Below are 25,726 nucleotides of genomic sequence, written 5' to 3'. Positions count from 1 at the left end.
ATATAGACACACAAAAAGAAAAGCTATTTTAGATCTCACTAGCCAGAGAATAACACAGTTGACACATTGCTGTATTTCCATTTAGCGTTTTTCTAAATGAGCACGTATACACAGGCATATCACAGAGATAATGAAGGAATATAGACACACAAAAAGAAAAGCTATTTTAGATCTCACTAGCCAGAGAATAACACGGTTGACACATTGCTGTATTTCCATTTAGCGTTTTTCTAAATGAGCACGTATACACAGGCATATCACAGAGATATTGTGGGTTTAGTTTCAGACAACTATAATAAAATGACTGTTGTGAATGTTCTGAGATTTATCAGTGCATGTAAAAGTTATGTTTATACCACCCTGATTTCTCAGTGCATGTGAAAGTTATGTTTATACCATCGAGCAGTCTATTAAATGTGAAATAATATTATGTCTTAAAAACCAATGTACATGTCTTAATTTAAAATAGTTTGTTGCAAAAAATGCTAACAATCATCTGAGCCTTCAGTGAGTCATAATATTTTTGCTCAGGAGGTTCTTAACTCAATGTTGATGGTTGCCAACTGATCAGGATAATGGCTGACAAAAGTTGGGGTGGCTGTGGCAATTTCTTTTCTTTTCTTTTTTTTTTTTTTTGAGATGGAGTCTTGTTCTTTCACCCAGTTGGGAATGAAGTGGTGCAATCTCAACTCAATGCAATCTCCACCTGCCTAGGTTCAAGCCATTCTCCTGCTTCAGCTTCCTGAGTAGCTTAGCTGGGATTATAGGCACCTGCCACCATGCCTAATTTTTGTATTTTTAGTAGAGTTGGGGTTTCACCATGTTGATCAGGCTAGTCTCAAACTCCTGACCCCAGGTGATCCACCTGCCTTGGCCTCCCAAAGTGCTGGGATTACAGGTATGAGCCACCACATCTGGCATGGCAATTTTTTTAAATCAGACAACAATGAAGTTGGCCACATCATTTGACTCTTCTTTTTATGAAAGGTTGCTCTGTAGCATGTGATGATGTTTGATAGCATTTTCCCCACAGTAGAACTTTTATAATTGGAGTCAGTCATCTCAAACTCTACTGTTGCCTTATAACATTTGCTGTTACTCCCTCTGTTGAAGTCTTGGACCCCTCAGTCACCCATGAAGGTTGGAATCAACTTCTTCTAAACTCCTGTTAATGTTGATATTTCCAACTCATCCCATGAATCACAAATGTTCTTAATGTCATCTGGAATCTTTTCCAAAAAGTTTTTGATTTACTTTGCCCAGATCTAATAGGGGAATCAGAATCTATGGCAGCAATAGACTTATGAAATCTATTTCTTAAAAAATTTCAACTTGAAAGTTGATACATTGCCTGCAAAATGGATATTGCATTAGCACCCATGAAAATATTCATTTTCTTTTATATGTCTATCAGAGATCTTGTGTGACCAGGTGCATTGTCACTGAGCAATAATTTTTGAAAAGAATTGTGTTTTCTGAGAAGTATGTCTCAATAGTGGGCTTAAAATATTCAGTGAACCATGCTGGGAACAGGCGTGCTCTCATCCAGGCTTTGCTTTTTCCATTTATACATGACAGGCAGAATAGATTTAGAATAATTCTTAAGGACTCTGAGATTTTCAATGATGTATAAGCATTGGCTTTACCTTGAAGTCACCAGCTGCACTTGCCTCTAATAAGAGAGTCAGTGACTCCTTTAAAGCTTTGAACCTAGGTATTGACTTCTGCTCTCTGGCTATGAAAATCCAAGATGGCATTTCCTGATTTAAAACGGTTTGTTCTACATTGAAAATCTGTTGTTAGCCTCCTTCCTTAATTATCTTAGATCTTCTGGATAACTTGCTTCTCCATCAGCTTCTCCATCAGCACTTGCTGCTTCACCTTGCATTTTATCGAGAGAGCTTGTTTTCTTAAACCTTGTGGCCAACCTCTGCTAGCTTCAAACTTTTATTCTGCAGCTTTCTCACCTCTCTTGTCCTTCATAGAATTAAAGAGAATTAAGGCCTGTCTCTAGATTAGGCTTTGGTTTAAGGTAATGTAGCTTGTTTGATCTTCTATCCAAACCATTCAAACTTTCTCCATGTTAGCATAAGTCTGTTTCACTTTCTTATTTATCATTCATGTGTTTGCTAGAGTAGGACTTTTAATTTTCCTCAATAATTGTCATTTGTGCAAATGAAAAATTCACAATTTGATGAAATGTTTGGTGCAAGAGGCCTAGGTTTCAGCTGATTTCAGCTTTCAACATGCCTTCCTCACTAAGCTTAACTATTTTTAGCTTTTCATTTGAAATGAAAGATTTGTGACTCTTCCTTTCACTTGAACACTTAGAGAACACTGTAGGGCTATTAATTGGCCTAATTTAAATTTGTTGTTCCTTAGAAATAGGAAGGTCTGAGGAGAGGGAAAGAGCAGAACGGCTCGTCAGTGGAGCAAAATATTTATGGATTAAGTTCACTACCTTAAGGCCAGGCCTGTAATCCTAGCACTTTGAGGGGCCTAGTTGGGCAGATAACTTGAGTTCAGGAGTTCAAGGCCGGCCTGGGCAACACGGTGAAACCCTGTCTTTACTAATACAAAAATTAGCTGGGTGTGGTAGAGTATGTCTGTAGTCCCAGCTACTCAAAGGCTGGGGTAGGAGGATTGCTTGAGCTGCTGCTGAGAAAATGGCACAGATAGACATGCTCAATGCAGAGTTATCACAAGATTTGAATTTGTAAAAAGCACAATATCTACGTGCTTACTTACTGAGTTGATATAACATTTTATAAGGGCATTGAAAGAACAGGCTATGAAGCACAATGAAGTGAAGCACTATAAAACAAGGTATGCCTTTGTATTCAATTTAAAAATATGTATGTCTACTTTTTACCAAAGCAATTTCTCATGCTTTAAAATATTTGCCGTGAATGATGTTCTTAGCTTCATTACATACTGTTATGTAAAGTTATAGCGAGGTACTTGTGTGCAAGAATGTAATAAGTTATCTACTGTGATTTTAGTCTGTCTTTGAAAAAATATATAGTCTTTATTTTTATATCCTAATTATATATTTTAAAAATTAATGTAAATGTATTTTCTTTCTAGTGCATATCACAGAGATTCAGTAAATATTTGTTGGAAGCTTGTTCACATTGTTTTGTACTGGTACTTCTTTTTATGGAGTCCAGATATATGTACTTTCTTTTATGAATAATTGAGTGATAAGTATATGTTATCTAAGTTTATGATATTTTTCAATATCTACTTCAATAGTTACAATAATTCTTTTTGAGAAATAGCCCTGGCTTAGATGTCTTAAATCTAAGAGAAACCACTGTGTCTAAAACAGCTTAGGGCTTTCATAAGTGGAAGTCCCAGTTATAGGAATCACTATGCCTAAAGGAACTCAAAGCTATGGCTACTGTCACATATTTTTGCTTCTTCTAGGCCAGATGTAATTTTCTCATCAGCTGTCTTTTCATCAAAAACAATTGCTGCATAGTTATTGAGTTGATATAACACTTTATCAAGGTATTAGAGTAACAGGGCTAAGCAGTTAACCAAAGCTCAAACGTTTATATAGGAGAGGAAGCGTCATGTTAACTGTGTGCCCACACAGATGTATTTTGCTTTTTTGAGATTTTGGTCTCTATATGTTTCTTGACAAATTTCTTTCTCCCATTTATACATATATATGCATGTGTATATATATTTGTATGCATTTATATTTGTATATGAATGGTATATATATATGATATAGTATATATATTACCTAATTATTTGTTTTATATACATATAATATACATATACTGATGTCTTGAAATGAAAGTTGAATTTATTTCTTTTAACATTTTTTTTGAAATAATCTATTCATGTTTCTCACATTTCTGATATACTTTTTCAGCATTGAATAGACAAATACAGCTATAATATTAATAAGACCAAAAAAGATACCTTTCATATATTTTATTGCTTTATAAAAAATCTGATATTTTTTCTAAATATTAACTTTTTGTTTTTATTTGTACCATGTACACTTTCTTACCTCCAGTTCTTTGTAACATAATATTTCTTTGTTTTCAAAACTCTTTCTCTATTTATTATGGGTAACTCCTAGTCATTCTTCATGGCCCACCTTAGATTTTACTTTCTTATTCTTTGTTTTTCTTGTAGAGACAGAGTCTTGCTCTGTCACCCAGTCTGGAGTATAGTGGTGCGATCATAGCATTGCAACCTTGAAATCTTGGGCTCCAGCAATCCTCCCACTTTAGACTCCTGAGTACCTAGGACTACAGGCAAGTGCCATCAGCCCGAGTTGATTAAAAAAAAAAAATTTGTAGAAATGAGTTCTCACCATGTTGCCCATGCTGGTTTACAACTCCTGGTCTCAAGCAGTCACAAAGTTGAATTCCTCCCAAAGTGCTGGGATTACAAGCATAAGTCACTGTGCTCAGCCAGGCCTTACTTTCACAAGAAACTTTGGTTTCTCATTTTTATAATGAGAGTTCTAGTTTAAATAAACCTATTGTTTCTTCCATAGTTAACATTCTATTTTATTTATCTTGACTTCTCATGACCTGCTTTTATCACTATATACCTGTTTCTTGTGTTTCTAAGTAGATGATGACTCAGATGTCATTCTAATGAGGTTCAGAAACACCTGGCTTAAAGCACTATTTCCACCCTGTGGAAACCCCAAGTCCTCACTAAATCTACCCTGGGATTTCCTGACTTCATATGTTTTTAAGAAAAGTTCAGTCTCCAGGCTTTCTTTCCATGAACACTAACTCTGCACTGTAATGTTAATACAAAGTTGAATTTCAGCTATTTGCTTTAATTGTCATGCAATATGCAAACAAGCAAACAAAACACCTAACATTTACATATAATTGCATTTGAAATATTACAGTAAAATGTAATAGTGATTTGTTTGTACTCAGCTAGGTAAGGGTAGTGGACTGTAAAAGCATTAGAGAATGGTACTAGAAACTAGCATCTATGTACTAGGTTTGCTCATCACAGCTGTGTATCCTCATTTTTAGTCCTTCTTACTAGGAAGGCATAGAACAAGAAGGTATACAATTATATACTACACCAAATTTTTATACATATCTACAGATATTCCTATGCCTAACCATTTGTGTCTGTATTAAGCTAAACATTAACTCATAGTGATGTCTCAACTTTAATCCATTAATACATGATTGTCCAAGCTGCTACCCTTTGCTCATCTGTTACTTCCTACTCCAAAAGTAATGAACATGGCTTCTATTATCTGCCATTCATTTATTTAATTGTTTAATTCATTTATATGTAGGTTTCAGAATTATTAACTAGTATTTCCATGGAAAAAAATTTTATTAAATAGAATATATGCATTTGATTTTGAGTTCTAGCTATAATTCCCACTCTAATAATATCCTTAGTAATTAATAAGCATAAATGTTTCTTATCACAAAAAATTACATGGGAACTATCAGAGAGAAGTCAATATGTAGAAAGTGCATGTAAGATTATAAAAATCAAATAGATTATAAAGCATATCAGTTAATGCCATATTTAGATATACAACTTTAAATATATACTAAACACTTGGATTTTGCTTTTATTTCTTTTTTCAACTATTATTTTAGATTCAGGGTGCATATATGCAAGTATGTCATAAGGGTATATGGTGTGATGTTGAGATTTGAGGTATAATTGAACCCATCACCCAGGTAGTAAGCCTAGTACCCAATAGATAGTTTTTCAACCCTTGGCCCCCTCCCTCCCTTAGCTATAGTCCTCAGTGTCTATTGTTCTCATCTTCCATCCATGTGTACCTAATGTTTAGCTCCCACTTAAAAGTGAAAACATGCAGTATTTGATTTTCTGATTCCGCATTAGTTCACTTGAGAAAATAGCCTCTAGCTACATTCCTGTTGCTGCAAAGGACATGATTTTATTTTTTTTATAGCTAAGTTGTATTCAATGGTATATATGTATCACATGTCGAAGTCTCCTACTGTTATTACATGCCTGTCTAAATCTTTTCTAGGTCTAAAATGACTTGTTTTATGAATCTGGATGCTCCAGTGTTGAGTGTGCATATATTTAGTGAAGTCTTCTTGTTAAATTGAAACTTTTATCATTAGATATTGTTTTTTTTGTCCTTTTTAACTTTGTTGGTTTAAAGTCTATTTTATCTGATATAAGAATCACGACCCCTGCTCTCTTCTGTTTTCCATTGTATGATAGATCTTTCTCCATTCCCTTACTTTGTGTCTATGGTACTGTTATATGTGAGATGGGTCTCTTAAAGACAGCAGACAGTTGGGTCTTGTTTTTCTATCCAACTTACCACTCAATGCTTTTCAGATGGGGCATTTAGACCATTTAAATTCAAGATTAATATTACTATGTGAGAGGTTTTTTTAAAAAAAATGTTTTTAGCTGGTTGCTTTGTAGTCCTTGTTATGTAGTTGCTTTATGGGATTTGTGAACTATGTATTTAAGTGGGTTTTTGTGGTAGCAGGTATTTTTCTCTTGCTTCCATATTTAGAATTTCCTTAAGGCTTTCTTGCAAGGCTAGCCTAGTGGAAACAAATTCCCTTAGCATTTGCTGTCTGAAAAATATTTTGTTTATCCTTCATTTATGAGGCTTAGTTTGGCAGGATATAAAATTCTTAGTTGAAATTTATTTTCTTTAAGGATTCCAACAATAGACTCCCAATCTCTTCTGGCTTGTGAGGTTTCTGCTAAGAAATCCACTGTTAACCTGATGGGGTTCCTTTTGTAAGTGATCTGATCCTTTTCTCTGGCTGCCTTTAAGACTTTTTTTCACATTGACTTTGGAAAATCTGATGACTATGTATCTTGGTGATGATCATCTTTTGTATCACACAGGGGTTCTCTAAATTTCTTGAATTTATATGTTGACCTCTCTAGCACAATTGGGGAAATTTTCATGAATTATTCCCACAGATATGTTTTCCAGTTTGCTTATTCTTTCTCCTGGTCTCTCAGAAATACCAATGAGTCACAGAATTGGTATTTTTACATAATCTCATGTTTCTTGGAGATTCTGTTCATTTATAAATTTATTTTTTCTTTATTATTGTCTCACTGAATTGATTTGAAGAGCTCATCCTTGAGTTCTGAAATTCTTTCCTCAGCTTGGTTTAGTCTGTTGTTAAGGCTTTCAATTGTATTTTGAAATGCCTATAGTGAATTTTTCAATTCCAAACATTAAGTTTGATTCTTTCTTAATATGGATATGTCATCTTTCAGCTCTGGGATAATTTTACTGGCTTTTTTGGATTGGCTTTCAACTTTCTCTTGAATTTAGGTCCCATTCAGACTCTGAATTATATGTCTGTTACCTCAGACAATTCAATCTGTTTAAGATCTATTGCTTGAGAGCTTGTGGAATCATCTGGAGGTAAAGAAATGCTATGACTGTTTGAATTTACAGAGTTGAGTTATTATGCGCAACAGAAGAAACTATCAAAAGAATAAGCAGACAATATACAGAATGAGATAAAATATTAGCAAAGTATGTATTATATCTGACAAAGGTCTAATATTGAAAATCTATAAGAAACTTAAACCAATAATCAAAATCTTAAAAATAATTCCATAAAAAAAGCAAGAAATGGATACTTCTCAAAAGAAGACATACAAGCAGACTTCTCAAAAACCACAATGAGAAACCATCTCACACTAATCAAAATGGCTATTAATAAAAAGTCAAAAACAACAGATGTTGGAGGAGCTGCAGAGAAAAGGGAATGTTTATACACTGTTGGTGGGAATGTAAATTAGTTCAGCCACTGTGGAAAGCAGTTTGGAGATTTCTCTAAGAACAAAATACAGGTAATTTCTTCTCATCTGAGAAGGCTGGTGTTTCTTTTTCTTTTTGAAGTTACTGTCATTTGGGTGGGTTTTTTGTTTTTTGTTATTTTTATGTTTTGTTTTTTATTGTTTTTATTTTTTGTCTTGAGGGTTTGACTGTGGTGTATGTTGTGAATAATCAATTGGCTTCATTTCTGGGTGTTTTCAAAGGACCAAAGCTCTATATGGGTTTCTTCATATATGGGTTTCTTCAATGGCTAGTTTCCTGCATTTGGTTTTACAGGTGATGCATGCTGAAGGAATTTATTTTTGTCTGGTGCAGTCAGTTAAGTGATATTTAAGTATAAGGACCAGCAGAGAGGCTCTCACGCAGTCACGTGCTGTTTCGGTATTCCAGTTCATTTGCAGCAGCCCTCTGGGAGAGGAAGATAGGGCAATAGATGACTCCCTCACCATGTTTGCTCCTAGACCTTGGGGAGACCCCCTCAAATCACTGGCACCATTCTTACCCTTACTTAGCCCTAAGTGAGGCCCTGGTGTGCTGCCCTTCCTCATTTCTTAGGAGCAGCTTGAGCTGAAGGTATGTCACCAGTAGGCCTGCAACTTTTCAGGGATCTGCTAGTCCTCAGAGCTTGGTAGAGTCAAAGAATGTTGTGTGGTATTTCTGTGGGTGGTCTAGTGATGCAGTGGGTCAAGGGAGGAAGATCCCCAGGCAGGGCGGTATGCTGGAGGCATGAAGCTGGTGCAGCACCAATGGCCTGGGGTGTTTCGCCCAGCAGATGGCTGTGGGGACCACCCAGCTCATGCTCTCCTGACTGGATTTCCTTTCAGTGTCTTTCCCAGGAGCAGGTGTAAAAATCTAATTTTATCTCAAGACTTCTGTGCCCAGAGGGCTGGGCTGTTTCAGGTCCTCTGGGCTGCAGAGCTCTCTTAGACAGAATGTGTGGCTGGCCAACAGGCTTCACCCTTTCTGGACTTGGGTTGTGGTGGAGAGATGCCTAATTCTACTGCCCCAGTGCACTAACCCAGGCCTAATTCTTCTCAGAGTTCCAAGTGTGAGGCACTTCAAGCTCAGGCCATATATTTCAGTTCAATAACCCTGTCAGTGTGCTTGAAGGCTGAGGGGTTTCGAACAGTCCCATGGCTGTGTCCTCTCATCCCCTGGGGTTGAGCACTGGCTGTGCTAGGGGAACCAAATTGCTCCCAGGCCACTGGCAGAACACAGGTGGGGCAGGGAAGGCTGTGCTGTGTGCCCAATCTTGTAGGAGCAGCCAGTCACGGACTGTGGGATGGGCTGGCAGACAAGTGGGTAAATAAATCAGAGCAGTCTTGTATGAAAGGCAGCCCTGGTTTCTCCCGGCCCTGCTCAGCAGGGACTAGAATAATTTAGAGCAAGATGGAGAGCCTTGAAAGACAGGCATCTATGGTTGTGGCTGTAGCAGTTCCATGTGCAAAACCTTCTGGACTCTGTGAAGGTTTGAGCTGCCTCTCCCTAATCTCCAGGCAGTTCCCCTCATTAATACAAATTTTTATGGGAGTAATGGGATCTCTTGTATCTTGGATACCCCACAGCAGTAGTGTGGTACCCAGGAGTTCTTTCACTTAACCTTTTCTTGGAACCTGTTCAGTGGTCCTGGCATTCAGCAACTCCATGTGGGCTTCTAAGCTTCATCCGTCTTCAACTTCTGTGTCTGTGTCACTTTTCTGTTGACTTTCAGTGTTTTCTCTTAAAAAATCTCTTTTAAGGGTGACGGATTTATTACTCAATATTTTTGTGGAGTTTTTGGTGGGAGGGGTGTTTTGTGGCTGCATCTAGTCAGCTATCTGTCGCTCCTCCTGTTTTGTTTCTTAATAACACTAAGCCTATGGTTGTACTTTTTTTTCTACACAGGGAATTGTGCTGAGAGTTCAGTCTCAGAAAAAAAAAATTGAGCATTGACTTACTTTTACAAGGAATGGAAATAGCTTAAGTAGCACATATGTAATAAAATAAAATAGCTCTTTTGGAGGAAACAAAATGATGTAATTAAAAACTGCTAATAATTATGTTTCTATACATCTATGACTGCCTGTCAGCCTCCTCTCACTTAAGAACTCTGTTAATAACCTCATACTTAGTTTGGACAGCATCCAAGGATTGTAATGTTTATATCTTCCATTTAGAAAAGTGCCTATATTCACTTTGTTATTGTTTTCAAACTTCATAGTACTGAATTTTTGTGTAAACCTAAATGTAATGTTCTTTCTATAGACAAAGAAAATATGTTTGAAAAAATGTGTCTTGAGTCTTGCAAGCAGCAGGACAGAAACAAAAAACTATAAAATAAATAAGCTAGATATAGTCAAAGGAAATGGAAAACTTTACCCATCTGAAAATAAATATCTGTACTTTAGTTGTTGGCTAATTTTACTTTTCCATAAGTATAAAATACTGCTATATAAGACACCCACAAACAAAGCCAAGCCCTTGGGTTTCCATTCCAGTAAAATTTACTGCAATCATGGATATTGCCCTCACCTGTACCAACATGATACAACTCCTACCAATTTTCCTTGGTCTTTTTCCTTACCAACAGCTTGCAACCCCCAAATAAAACTTATAAATGGAGAAAAACAATTAGCACACCATGTTTCAGTGAGACTTTGGTAGAAGGAGTGAAGGGTTTTTTTGTTTGTTTGGAATAAGCTCAAGATTATGTAGTAAGAGATGCAAACCAGTTCTGTGTATAAATCACTGAAAAAGGTGCCCCCCTGAAAAGTAACTGAGTAGCAATAAATGTATTTTACTCTGTTAGTTGTTTGAGAAAAAGAGCAAACTGCAACTTAAGAGATGTTTGCTTATTTATTTATTTAGTCTAGTAGACCCTTAGGTCATAAAGTTGCTGTTTCTTCTCAGTGGGAGCAGAATCTGCCAGGAGGAAATTCACAGAAGATTGCTGGTGCTATATAATTTATAAACCAAAAGAAGAGTTGTGGAAATTGCTGAGTTTTTAAGGAAATTTGGCAAGTTTTGTTTGTTACATTAGTTGTTGTTTTATTCTATTTTAATAGGAGATAGAAATATTAGTATAGAATGACAAATTTAAAAATAGAACCATGTGGGGAGAATGAAGAAGTAGTATTAGGAAAGGGGAACAAATACAAGTAGGACATTCTCTGCAGATCCAGAATTTCAAATTCTAATCGAGTTTTGAAGAAGTAAAATTATACTAAGCTTGTGGAGTCGCTAAGGACTCAGGTTATACCCAAACAACTAGGGTATAAGAAAACTCATAATCAATTTATCAAATCACTTTATGAAGCTCTTAAAGAAAATGAAACATTTGTGTTAATGTTTCATTGTATACTCTGATAGGACTAGGATTATGTAAATTTTAAGAAGAGACCCATCTATTCATGGTGGCATTAAACTTGCAATTACGAGGAGTAGTTTTTGAGATGAGAACATTTCTGAACACTACACTACACTACTATTGAATATTATTCAACACTGCTAGCCTATCAAAAGTTGCCAGAATTAAAAGGACTAGCTCCTTCCACTTAAAAGTTTGGTTCATGATTTTGTGGTATCAGCCAGTGACTGATAACTACTTTAAATTGAGCTACACGTTTAGTACATGCTGGGAAACCAGGAGCTAGAGGCTGCAAGGCAGTATGAGTCAACTTCTCTCTTACACTGATTAAAAGACAAAGGGGCTCATTTAAATAGCTTTAGCTCTTATAATTCTGCAGTGCCTACAAAATTTTAGCTGAGAGCCATTTTTATATCCTTCATTATTGAGATGTGATATAACCTATGCTAGAGTGGCAGTTACATCTAACATTTTCAAGGTGCCAGAATGATTGGGTAGTGTTTTACAGTAATTTTTTTTGTCAAGGAAAGTCAATTATTTGAAGGATCTCATTAAAGAATTGCTACTTAATAGTATTATCTCAAAGTACCAACCCCATGTTAATTGAGTATTGTTATAGGCAGATAAAATCAGAGAAAATTAATGTGTGTGAGATTATTGCAAAAGATTGGTTTATTTAAATTGTTATATACACAATGCCCAAGATTGCTTAGTAGGAAGCTAGTTCAGTTTCAGATTAGCAGATACTCTTAGAGTAGGAAAGTGGATAAACACATTCATTTATACAATGAGTTTTTTTAAATTTAAAGGTGACTTTGAAAATCTCTAAAGCTCAGTCCTCCTTGCAAAGACTTGTTTTTGGGTATACTCTACTATATTCAGGAATATGTATTACCTGGAAGTATATCTTTAAAACTTAATTATATTTGAAGGGGTTCAGAAAAGCATTATCAATAAATTTGGGAAAAAGCAGATTCTAATTTGACACATAATAATTTTTGTTTTTTCCCGTATTATAGTAAAATGTGTCGGATACGTTGTAGCCAAACAAATTATAACCAATATTCAGAAAAATCTGACTTCTATATTTACTAACCCTACCAGTGAATGTTAGGAAATAAATAATATTCAAGGGCTAGGGTTATTTAAGGTGCTATGTCAACAAATTCCCCAAAATTAAAAAAAAAAATGGAAAGAAAGAATGAATTACCTAAAATGCAATAAAAAAAAAAAAGATATTATAAAATGGTCATATAAGAAAAAAAAAAAAAAAGAAAGAAAGAATGAATTAATGAAAAGAAACTTAAAAAGTTAGTGCTGGAAAACCAAAGCCATGTGAGAGTGGATGACAGGGCAGCTCTAGAAAGAATATGCTGCATCACCACACACCACACACACACACACACACACACACACACACACACACACACACAGACACACACACACACACCCCATTAGGGAAAGGGCCAACATGAACCTTCAAGAAGTATCATTGTACTTACTTTTGTGTACTCACTTTTGTTGATTCTAATATGTATTCATATTAAATGCTGACAATTTATCTGGGTTTGGGGTGTAGTATATCTTTGTAGAGAAAATATATACAATTTCTCACAGATATCTGGTTGTAAAATTCTGCACAGTATTTGTCAGTGTTCTTAATTGCTATCCATAGAAAATAACTGGCTAATTCAAACAGAAAATGAGTTTCTGTTATATTTCTATACTATGTGAAGTTTATTTTTATGCAGTCTATATTTAGAACTGAAGGAAAACTAAATATACTCTTTTTTCAGTGACATTGTCACCAAAACAAGTCTATGTTTATCCAGATATTGAGGGGATGTGGAAGAAGCACATAGAATTGGATAAGGGTAGAGTGATAATGGTACCAAAGTAAATCCCTTCACAGAGGAGCTCAGTATCAGTTGTGGCCCAGATGCTATAAGAAATGCTGAGCTTAGCAAGTTGGCAAACAATATAGAGGAAACTGACAGCCCTAGTTTTCTCACTAATGTCACTGTACGCTTCCTTTGTACTTTGTGATGAAGGAGCTTCATTTATCAAAATTTCCTGCATCAATGTAGACATCCCCAGTTGTAGATTGGATAGATAACCTCTTTAATAGTGAGAATGGATATATCAAATATAACACATTTGTTTTGGCACCAAGCCATAAACAAAGTCAACGGTATTTGGCTCATTGATGTCCCTGAGCACATAAACACTAGCAATGGTTTTAATGTATTTGGAAGTTAAGCTAGAGGTTATTAAAAAAAAAAAAAAGAAAAGCTGGTATGATGATGGCAGCATTTGTTTTCCAAAGGGAGATTTTTGTGCTTTCTTTCATTTTGTCAGAACCATTATATAACTGCCCTTAAGAAAAGTCCATAACTCTGCCCTTGTACTTCATCTAGGCCTTTTTGTAGCTCCACATAAGAAATCCTGCCTTCTTCGTCACAATGATCAGTTGCTGCTCCATGTGTAATTTGACAACTATATTGTCAAATTTGTTTCCAGTCAGATGTATAGCATCCAAAACTATATTGGTGAGGTTCACAACATTTTGATCAATAATTCTGTGTCAGCAAAGGCAGTACTTTTTGCAGTAATTTTGATGCACTAGTCCCTTTTATTGCAGTGGGATATATCTTTACAGGACTATATAGATCCAAGATCGGGGCAACAGTATCTCCATTTGACATGTTTTCTGAGAAAAGATGGATCTTTTTCTTATTGAATAAATATTTAGATACATGCCATGAATGCAACAATTGCCAAAAAACAAAAGAATATAGGTGTGTTCTTTACTATGACTCTTGTTGGGGGTAGTAAATTTAAAAGATGGAATCCTCAGTCTTATACACCTGGAATTCCCTCCAGAAACATTTTACAGTATGCTTGACTTACATCAGTAACCTATGACAGGATGCTAACCTATTTTAAATACACAGCTTTAACTAAAATACTATCTTAATGTAAGCATTTTAAAATGTTAAATGCCTATCATATACAAAGCACTTTGCTTAATAATTTAAAAGTCAAGTAGTATTATCCCAATATTACAGATGAATAAACATAAAATTAGTAACTGGTAGAGCAAAATTAATATTTAGATTTATATAATACCAAATACTCTACTTTTTAAAAATAAAATTCTGCCTCCCTTTATGTGTATTCGTGTCTCTATGTAGACACCAAACGTAGAGTCCTGCCTTAGTTACTAGATATCCTGTGTACACTCTACTAGAAAGTTTCTTTATACAAGGACACGAAGCTGTTTAAGTTAAGCAGAAAGTTCCATAATGAATGCTATGAGCATGAAGAAGAGGCTTCGTGTATGTAAGTTACACTATGTGCATTTGATTTTAAAAAAATCAAGTACAAAAAATTTAAGAATAATATGCATCAACACAGTGATATGTATGATTTTATATGTGTTTAATGACTCATTGTAAATTCTGTATTTGTAATCATACAATATCTCATCCTGTAATGCCTGAGATTATCACCACATTTAGTTTAACTCCCTTTCTGAGCCATATCACTCTCTTCCAAAGAATTCAACCGAAGTTCAATACTAGCATTCTACAAGTAACCAAAATGTGGAGTAAGATATGATATGTTATATTACTTTATATTATGTATGTCATATCACATCACATTATGTCCTATAATATTATGTTATTATTCTTTTCAATGGCATGATTTTAATACTGGCTTAAAATAAATAAGGAGGCAGATTTAACTGATTGTATATTTTTAGATCTCAATAGTTTTATACTATAAGGTATTTTATCAGGTAATGAAGTGCCTGAGATCACTGGTATAGATGCTTTATATTGGAGTTACTATCTTCTTAATTTAAAAATGAGAGAACATTATTATGACTTCATCAGAAAAAAAGCATTATTTCTTAATTATTTGATTTTTATTTCCTGTTTTGTTCAATTATGTTTCAGTTAATTTCATTATACATAGAGATGTTTATTTCCTTCAATTGCATTTAGACATAACGGAATTCCAATAATATAAGTTCTTAACAGTCATAGAAAATATGCCTGGTTTTCTAAACCTTTTCTCCTACAGACACCCACATCTTTCTTATTTGAGTCTTTGTGCACAAGCTACAATAACAGACTGTATGCTCACTTCTCTCTCTAGTTCAAAAGAAAACATCAGGCACAGAAGGCTGCATATGACTGAGTCCTTCTGGCTCTTACAGGCTTCAGATACATTTTTGCAAGTGCCCTCCATAATAAATGTGAACTTCAAGCTTCATACAAGTATTGATTTAACCTGCAGAGACATATCAAAGTAAATATAATTTAACATTGACCAACATGTTATCCTCTTTTCCAAGCAGGTGTGTTTGTTGTTGATGTCAATGTTTTCACAGAATTGTTTTCAGAAAACAATGTTTTCTCTATATTCTCTAAAGCAAAGAAAAGGTAAAAATTTTATAATTTTTTTAATCCAAAAAATGTCATCCTAATGACATTTTTATCATTGGATAGAGGAACATAAATGCCCAACTTTTATGTTCCTATATTCATGAAACAGCTGTCTTTATTTCCTCAATTACAATTTATATCTTGCTTTGGTGGTTGTTAATCTGTGATGTCATGATTAAGGCCACTGTGGACAGAGGAACTCATACTATCACTAAGAGCTTTAAGATATTTAGTTTTTTTTCATTTATTTGTCATAAAATGACACATACAGGGCATTTTGATTCTACAAAAATGTCTTGTAGATAAACGCTTTTTGCTACTCAGACATTATCAGTATTTAACAGAAATGAATTCTTGACACAGTGCTTTGTAGGTAATTAGGCAATTCAGTAATCTGCAGAAGCAGAAACTAAATGAGTACCTAAGGGTGAGTGGCCAATATATGAGATACTAGGTATTTCTTTTTTGAAATGCACAATCTATATTTAATATGGGAAATAAAATAAAAACAATCACTGCTGATACAACTGTTAGGAAAGACAGGAACTCATTAAAATTAGAGAATTGTATCCTTGTATAAAACCTTCATTGTTAGTAGCATTCCTATAGATAACCTTAAAGACATACTGATGGGTATAATCATTTTAAATAATTCATATTAAACACTTCAAATATTAATAAATGCAAAATTACTGTATTATACCTGATGGTTCTTACTCTTTTTGAAATGTGCAAAGAGAGAAAACAGTGTTTTCTCTGTGCTCTTGATTATTGACATTCTTTTTGGAGTGCACAAGAAGAGAACTCAATATGAAGAGGGAAGAGGGTTAGGAAAGAACCTAGTACAAAAATGATTTAAGTGTAAATAAAGGAAAATTAGTCTGTTGAATCATGCGTAGTAAAGTTTCATCATATAAAGGAGACTCAGAAAGAGACTGGTGTCATGGCAACAAAGAAAGAACATTTCAAAAGAGAATTTTATTATCAAAATTCTAAGTGATGAAACCAAATAAAAAATGAAAGGTGATCTTTGGATATAAACTTTGAAAAGTTAGGTGGGTTATATATGTAGAATTGGAATTTGAGAGTCATATTTTTTTCTGTACTTCAGGCATGATCAAAAGAAGTGGGACATTACTTAGACAGGATTAAGAATAAACTATAATATTTATTATTGATGATGTTGCTGTTGCTGTCTGCATTGTTAAATATGAAAGACACTTTGGCATAAGGCCACTACATTATATGTTCTTTATAAATATTATTGAACTGATATTTACATCCTGGCAGGTAGCTACAGGAGAGGGCATTTTGAAGTATTCAATGGAGAAATTACAAATGCTACAGCAAATTCCTAGAACAGTAAGAAAAGAATATATTGAGATGACATAAAAAGTTGGAGGAAATGCAAGCAATTTGAGAGGAATGTATTACATCTACTATGAGGTTTATAGAATTCCATGAGTAATAGGCTGTAAAATAAGAGGGTACGCATCTGTCATAAGAGGTTTTGAGTTTTGGAAGAGATTTGTAGAACAAAATGAGGCAAAGTCCAGAGGAATCTTGTTTACTTAATTTGTTTGGATGGATGTGAATTACATACTTTTTGTTTGTTTAAGAGGAAGTACCCAGGAGAATAGGAAATTTATTAAATTGTTGGAAATATGATTCTGGTACCCATTATGTCACACTCGTGTTATTTCTCTGAGAGTCGCACTAAGAAAATTCAAATATTTTTTGGTTTTCATAGACTAAATTTTGGCTGATAATGAAAAGTAAGTTCTTGAACACATTGTACTATCTATTTCATTTTGTGCTAAGGTCTTTACAGAAAGCTCAAGTGCTTTTGCATATTTTTAAAGATATTTAGTAAATGAGATATAAAGAGATTATTGTCTCAGTTCAGAGGGGTTGCCATCGAAATAAGCATAGAGTTATTTTGCATTTGCAAAGGCAAGTTGCAGGAATGAGTATGTATGGTTGGATATGGGTAGAAATTTTGGCCTGACAAACTAATGTATTTTGCAGTCGAAGTAATTCTGTGACAATATTTCTAGCTTTTACTTACAAATTAAATTAATGTTGTGCTATAGAGAAGGTAGAAGGAATGCTACAAGCACTATGGTCATATACATGTATGAATTTTGCATTACACAGAATTTCCTGACCAAGGGGAATAAAGGAGATGGAATCCAGCTTGTGTCCTGTACTTCAAGTCATGCATCCAGCACCATTTTCCTTCACACAAAGCACTGTCTATCCATTAAGATTTCTATATAGGTGACAGGGAGATGGAGGCAGCAAACCACATTGCCATGTATGTACCTATGCAACAATCCTGCATGTTCTGCACATATACCCCCGAGTCTAAAGTACAATTATATATATATATATAAGATTTCTAGTTGCAGAGCTGCATCCATCCAGAAAAAGAACCATTTTTTTCTAATTTATAGAAAGATGCCTAACAGCCTAGAAACAGGTCTTGAGCAAGAGTTAGCCCTACCTTTCTCTTATAGAATATATACTGTTTTCTTATATCATAGCCTCTTTCTTTAAATTTTATAAGATAATCATTATGAATCCATTTTATTACCTTGTTAAATATTACATTGTGCTTAAATTATGTAATAGGAATTTTTAATACATACAGTAATTTAAAAGTATAAAGTATCAATAAGAGACAAATAAAATAATAAGAGAAAAAGTTAAAAATGGCATTAGAACATTACTAGAAAACATTAGGTATGTGAATATATAAGAAGAAAAGAGTCAATGTTTATTATCAATAGTCACGTTTATATATTTTAAAAAGTCAGATCAGTATACCCAAAATATATACACTTTTTACCTTTCAATTTAAAGAGTTACATCTGTTAAAAGGAGTTTTAAAATGAATGAAATGACACATACAGACAAATGATACAAAGTCTGTAACATCTCCCAGCAACAGTGAGCAAAATGTGTCTACAGATGAAATACAGTGACTCTCTTCTATTTTTTCCCATATTATCAAAACTAGTCTCTTGGCACTTGAAATCCTCATGTTGGAAGCACCCAGCAAAGAGGCATTTATGCTCTATCTCTTCTTTTTGTGCATTTCCAAGTTGCATCTGTACTTTGAGAATGGTGAGGAATTGCTCTTAGGGATGTGGTGGAGAGGAGTTAATTAAATTTTTCCGGGATATGGGAGATGATCAGCCTGTTAGCCCAGGAACTTTCTAAAGCTGATACTCAGACTAAAATAGAATGCAAATTTAGTGCCATATCATTTTAAAATGTGTTCAATAAACTGTTTTTAAAAAGGCAATATTGTGATTTTAAGGTATATTTTAAATATTCTAAAATAACTTATCTCTACATATTTAGCCCTTAGAGAGTAGTATCACAATATCAAAAATATGTTTCCAAAAAGTCAAATTGACAAAGCTGTCTGTCATACAGAGTCAAAAGCTGAAGAGAAAATATTTCTAGGTATTCATGGTATTAAATGAAAGATACTAGATTGAACAGAATTTTAGTTGTTTTGAAAAATCACTTCCTTGTATGCTTTTCTAATTGATGAAAATCATTTTGTACACCTACTCATAAAGCAAATTATTAATTCATTATACATTTTTTGGAATGGTTAAGTCCTTTATATGTATATTTACATAATAATTTTTAAGATGCTAAAAGAGAAGTATTTTGTATAGAATCACATTACTCCTATGATACTCAAAAACTGAAATTCAGCCCTGGCTTATTATTTTATCAACAAGAAATATCTACCCTTATCTCTGCAATTTTCATAGGATTATCTGTGCCATTCTTTTTAATTACAATGTTCATTCATTGCTCTATGGCTACTTTACTTCTAATTAGCTTTATTTGAAAAAGCCAGTTACATACTACTCAGTTTCTTTCATTCACTATTTAATCAGGACAGGTTCTCAGGAAGCCAGGCGACAGATACTCTCTAATAAAAATAGCATAAACAACAAAGTTCAGGCCTTGAGAGTTTATTTGTTTTTCAGTATGTTGTTAGATTTCTGTATTATTTTGTTTAATTTTTAAAGATAGTTTGTAAATGATTTTGTTCATATTTTACAAAATATAATATATTCCATGTGGCTGTCTGTTACATTTATTTTGTTACATTGAAAAATTAAAGCAATAAGAGATTATTATTATTGTACAGATAATAAAAAATACATCAACCGTCATCATAATATTCATCAACAATAGCACATTAAGCTTTTAAAATCACACAGTGTCCTGCTGGCATTCAATTAACCAAATTATGTAGCCTGGTCCCCGGCCCTCTATAAAATGTGATCACTGACAAAAGCATGCCCTTATAAACTTACCAGCAAACATGAAAATAAATCAACTTTCAGAACACAAATAAATACTAATAAAATTATCACCAGTTTAAAAAAAATAGTTTTTTGAGTACATTAGAATTATTCATTCCACCAGAATTTAAAATAATTAAAATCAAAAGCTTCTGCCATTCCATCTTTATGAATTCCTTAATTAACTTTAGGAATTTCTCAATTAATTTTACTGGTCATTTTGAGATGAGGAAGGCAAAAAGATTGCATAAATAATGTAAAGTACTACACGTTTCTTTTCCATTCAGCTAAAATGGTGTCTGATAATCAAATAAAACCTGCACCTCACAAAACTCTCAAGAAATATCTTCTTTTATCTCTTGCAATTGAAAGAACAAAAGCCACACTCACACACTCTCCTGTATGAGGAATAGCTGGTTTATTTGGCTTGTCAGGGACTTTGAAAGAAGCTGAGTGCTTAGAAAGGTAAATAATGAACATCTCTTGCAAACCTAAGGTATACTTGGTAAGTGTATGCTTTTGTTAACTAATGCTGTTTCAGATGTGAAGACGAGTATTCAAAACTCCTGAAATAGTCCAGCAATGTTGACTTAAGAAGATAAGATATATATTCTGCTAACATTATCAGCAAACTTCATTTGTTAACATTTTGTGAGCTATATCTAGTTTCAAAAAAAGGAACATATATATTATACATTTATTTCAGTTCTTTCAAGTGAAAGAAGCTAAGTAATGTATAGATTAAAAAATATGTTTCAGCTCACATGCCCGTGGGACAACAGAGAAGTAAGTAAATTTACCCACTCTTCTACCTAATCATTAACATAGGCTATTGCTTGGAAAATGAAGTACTATAAGAGGACATTGTCTAAATAAAAGATGGCATTTAAAAATGTAGTCAAAAATCCCTACTTTGAGAAATTGAAGGAAAAATTAATCAAACTGATAGATATATTAATCTAGCTCAGGTCTTGACCTCATAGATACTCAAAAATTGGCAATATTCTTGCTTTTTCATACTCTTTTTGCAAGCCAATTAGTTCAATTACATTAGTAATAAGAAACTTATAATTCAGGAAAAAAAGAATACTGTTAGAAATAATCTGTGTATCGTTACATTATTGCACAGAAGTCCATTTACTTAAAAACATAATTTATACTAAATATATTTGAGTTTTTACTATTTTTCTAATATAGAGCACTGTAACTCACATTTTTCAAAAAAAATTCACATAAATTAAATAGAATTTTTCAGAGGAAGTTAAATGGTATGTATTTTTATGTTAACAGAGAAATGTGTTCCCAATTTGTACCAAATTTGAAGTATCTTTTGTCCAATAAAAATAATAATGTCCCCTCTATCATTTTATTCACATGCAAAATAGCTAATAAGAGCAAAACAGGGATAGCAGGCAGTAAAACAAAAATCGGTGTCAAAAACATAGAAAAAGAAGATTGCCACAAGTTATAGGGAAGGAGAAAATTGTGTTGGAGGAAAGCAAACTCCCTGAGGAACTTCATCAATGAAGACTTTGTGAAGAAAGTAAGCTTTCACTTGATATTATGCCTAGATTAGAAATTTTTGTTATTTTTTAACAAGCATCTAATCTAAGGAAGTAACAGAAATGAGAATGCTCTGGGATAAATGCAGCACAAGGTTTATTGGAGAATATCAGTAGAATAAGAATGAGCAAAGGGAAGATAGACAAGAATACAAAACATGCCATTGACTAAGTGTTCTTAAATAAATAAAGTGAAGAAATTTGGGAGTTTACATAATAATTGTATTCAGATGATCTCAACATTTTTGTATTGTTATCCATAAAAGTTTCATACTTGTCATTATATTATGATTTGTCACTTTTGTTTATTTTTTATTTTGTTCTATATTGGCAAATTATAATTGTTTATATTTATGGGATACAAAGTGATGCTATGATATATGTATACAATGTAAAATTAACTATCCTAATTAACATATTCTTCACCGCAAATACCTATAGTTTACTCCTCTTGTCTAAAAAACAATCTTTATAAATAGTCATTCTGGGCATTATTAAACAAGGATTTTATCAGATCGTGGTTCTCAGAACAGGGGTACATAACTCTAATTAAAGGAAGCCACATAAAGAGCTAAAAGTCTATAGATCATGAGAGATACAATTATGAATGCTACATAATTTATCTTCCTGGACAATGGACTGAAAACAAAGACAGGAAGAACACAGATTGATGACAGCTTGTGCAGATATTTCACATAGGAAATGTCATTTTTTTCCCAATCTAGTAGAACATAGCTTGGCTATGTTCTAAGTGGACTCACAGATAGTCTTCTTTATCTTAGAGAATGTGCTGCATTTCAGTCTGTCCTTCATCATGTAGGCTCAGAACATGGTATTGTTAGTTTTAAAAATCAGATGGTTTCAGAACCAGATATATGCAAGTAAAAAGACACATAAAACCAGCATATCAGTATTAATATGTAAGAAAACCCATATAAATTGAATGATGTAACTCTCACCATTACCAGATGATCTGTGCTGGCAGCCCTAGTACATTTTTACTCTGTACACTGTTTTACTTTGGGATCTAAGTTATTAACATAGAATGAAACCTTTTTGTACATAAATGTAACCTTTGATTCCTAAATATGTGCTACTCCCTTTACCTTTGTAGGTTTCCATTCCTGTCCATGCCCAATTGAACACTGGCATTAATATTTGCAGTGTTACAATAAAGTCTGACAGGCACAGGATCTCTTTCTGGTTAGCTTACACAGCTTTACATAAAGGCATATCTTTTGAATGTTAGCCATAATGTTTTCATTTGTTTACATTATTTTCTTATTCTTTGGAAGGAGGCTCATGTCAAATACCAAAAACAGCTGCAAAAAAAGCAGACTGGGAATCATAAGTGTATTCATAGTACATACCACCTGAATCATTAGGAAAATCGATTAATTAAATTTTCATAAATCATTTTAACAAATATGTAATATTTCTAATGTGATAGGAAACATGATACTACTATAATTAGAATTTGCATTACAATTAGAATGAGCATATTACAGCTTCTGTCTTCAAGGAGATTATAGGTTAAAGGATGCGCCTTCTTTTCCTTGAAGTTTGCCTAATTCTCAATTGGCTCATTCATATAATTGCCATTTTGCCATATTGACTACTTATTATTATATTTAATAATGATAAATTCTCATTTTTTTTTGATAATTTATAGGCCCAGGAACATAGATTATGCATAAGACTCTTTTAATTGTTGCAATGTTATAAAGAGATTCTTAAGCTTAATTATTACATAACATGTTTAAAGGAATTAATATTAAATCAGGAACAAATGTGATTTAATTATAATTGCATGGAATAAATGTATTATTTGTTTTTACTATTAGGAAGATGTGTGAGAGATATTTATAATATGTGCTCATGCAATTTTAAGTTATTTTGTTACAAAATCAAAAACTCCATGTTAAATATATCAATATTCAATTATATTTTTTAAAAAAGGCTGGGCCTGGTGGTGCACATCTGCAATCCCAGCACTTTGGGAGGCTGAGGCGGGCAGATCACCCGAGTTAAAAAGTTTGAGACAAGCCTGGCCAACATGATGAAACCCCATCTCTACTAAAAATACAAAACTTAGCTGGGCATTGTGGCACATGCCTGTAATCCCAGCTACTTGGGGGGCTGAGGCAGGAGAATTGCTTGAACCCAGGAGGCAGAGGTTCCAGTGAGCTGAGATCGAGACACTGCACTCAAGCCTGGGCAACAGGGCAAGACTCCGTCTCAAAAAGAAAAACAAAACAAAACAAAAACAAACAAAAAAACCCAAAGAAATCCCACCCATTTCTGCTTGGAGCATCCTCAGTTTATATCAGCATTTTGTATGCTGCAGAATATCATGCAAAATGTTTCATTACTAGTATCATTTTATACTGTCCAATCTATAAAAGGCTTTTTGTAACTATTTCTATTACTCTACAACATCTACCAAAATATCATAGTCTTTAATTTGTGTTATTTGATTAATATAATTTTAAAAATACCTACTATTTATTAAAGATTCTTGACTTCTAGACCACATTGGTGAATAATAAACCAAGTACAAAAATTTACTCGTCTAATCAAAAAAAAGTAATATACAATTTCAACCTGATAACTGTCCTGAGCATCAACACACAGATTCCTAAAGTGAAACATAGGAATGAGAACTAACTCAATCCAGAAAGGTCTTTTAAAATGTTATAGAAATATGTGACTGAACATGGTAGCTCATGTCTGTAATTCCAGAATTTTGGGAGGCCGAGGCATACTGATCACTTGAGGAGAAAAAGGTAAAAAATTAGCCAGGTATGGTGGCACAGGTTTTTAATCCCAGCTACTAGGGAGGCTGAGGCACAAGGTTCACTGGAACCCAGGAGGCAGAGGTTGCAGTGAGCAAGATTCTGTCCCACCTGCCTCCTCCCAAAAAAATCCAGGCAAGGAAAAAGGGAAACTCCCCCAGGTAGATAAAAATCTGGAGATGAGATATGTGAATATTCTGTAGACTTATGAGAATCTTATTTTATATATTTGTCATTTTAACCTATATTCTCAATCTCTATCACTTCACAGAATGCCTAGTTTTTAAAATATTTTAACTAATGATTATGGGTAAAAAACTTATAAAAAGAATCAAAATAAGATAGATGTAGTTTTTGCATTTAACATATTGAATGACATTAGATTTGGTATACTCTGCACTGCTATCCTAAAACTTTCTCTGATTATTCAGTATATAAGTAAAATATTTAAGTTCTGGAATTGTTTTCAGATAGTATATTTTGTGAACTTCCTAAGGGTTTCATATTTATACATAATGTCTGGGATAATTTTAATGTTCTATTAAATTTTGCTACAGTTTATAAAGTAAATAGACCTTTTATCTTTTTTTTTTTCTTTTGCCCATCAATGGTAAAAGCCTAGGTAGATTTTCAACATATTTGGGTAATATGTTTTAATTGATCTCATTACTGTCTACGACAAACCCATAGCCAACATCGTACTGAATGGGGAAAAACTGGAAGCATTCTTCTTGAAAATCAGCACAAGACAAGGATATCATCTCTCACCACTCCTATTCAAAATGGTATTGGAAGTCCTGGCCAGAGCAATTAGGCAAGAGAAAGAAAGAAAGCACATCCAGATAATAAGAGAGGAAGTCAAACTATCCTTGTTTGCAGATGACATGATTCTATATCTAGAAAACACCTTAGCCTAAAAGCTTCTTAAGCTGATAAACAATCAGCAGAATCTCAGTATACAAAATCAATGTACAAAAATCACTAGCATTCCTATACAGCAACAACAACCAAGCCAAGAGCCAAATCAGGAACGCAATCTCATTCACAATTGCCACAAAAAGAATAAAATATTTAGGAATACAACTAACCAAGAGGGTGAATGATCTCTATAATGAGAACTACAAAATACTGCTTAAAGAAATCAGAGATGACACTATATATTACATTAAAATGGGCATACTGCCCAAAGCAGTTTATAGACTCAACACTATTCCTATCGAACTACCAATAATATTCTTCATAGTACCAGAAATAAGGCTATTGTAAATTCATATAGAAACAAAAAAGGGCCCAAAGAGCCAAGACAATCCTAAGGAAAAGAACAAAGCTGGAAGCATCATGTTACCCAACTTCAAACTATATCACAGGGCTACACTAACCAAAACAGCATGGCACTGGTACAAAAACAGA

The sequence above is a fragment of the Aotus nancymaae genome, unplaced genomic scaffold, assembly GCF_030222135.1.
Source record: "Aotus nancymaae isolate 86718 unplaced genomic scaffold, 86718_ANA_hifiasm-v0.15.2.pri h1tg000048l, whole genome shotgun sequence".
Taxonomy (NCBI): Eukaryota; Metazoa; Chordata; class Mammalia; order Primates; family Aotidae; genus Aotus; species Aotus nancymaae.
This window is presented reverse-complemented; position numbering follows the sequence as displayed.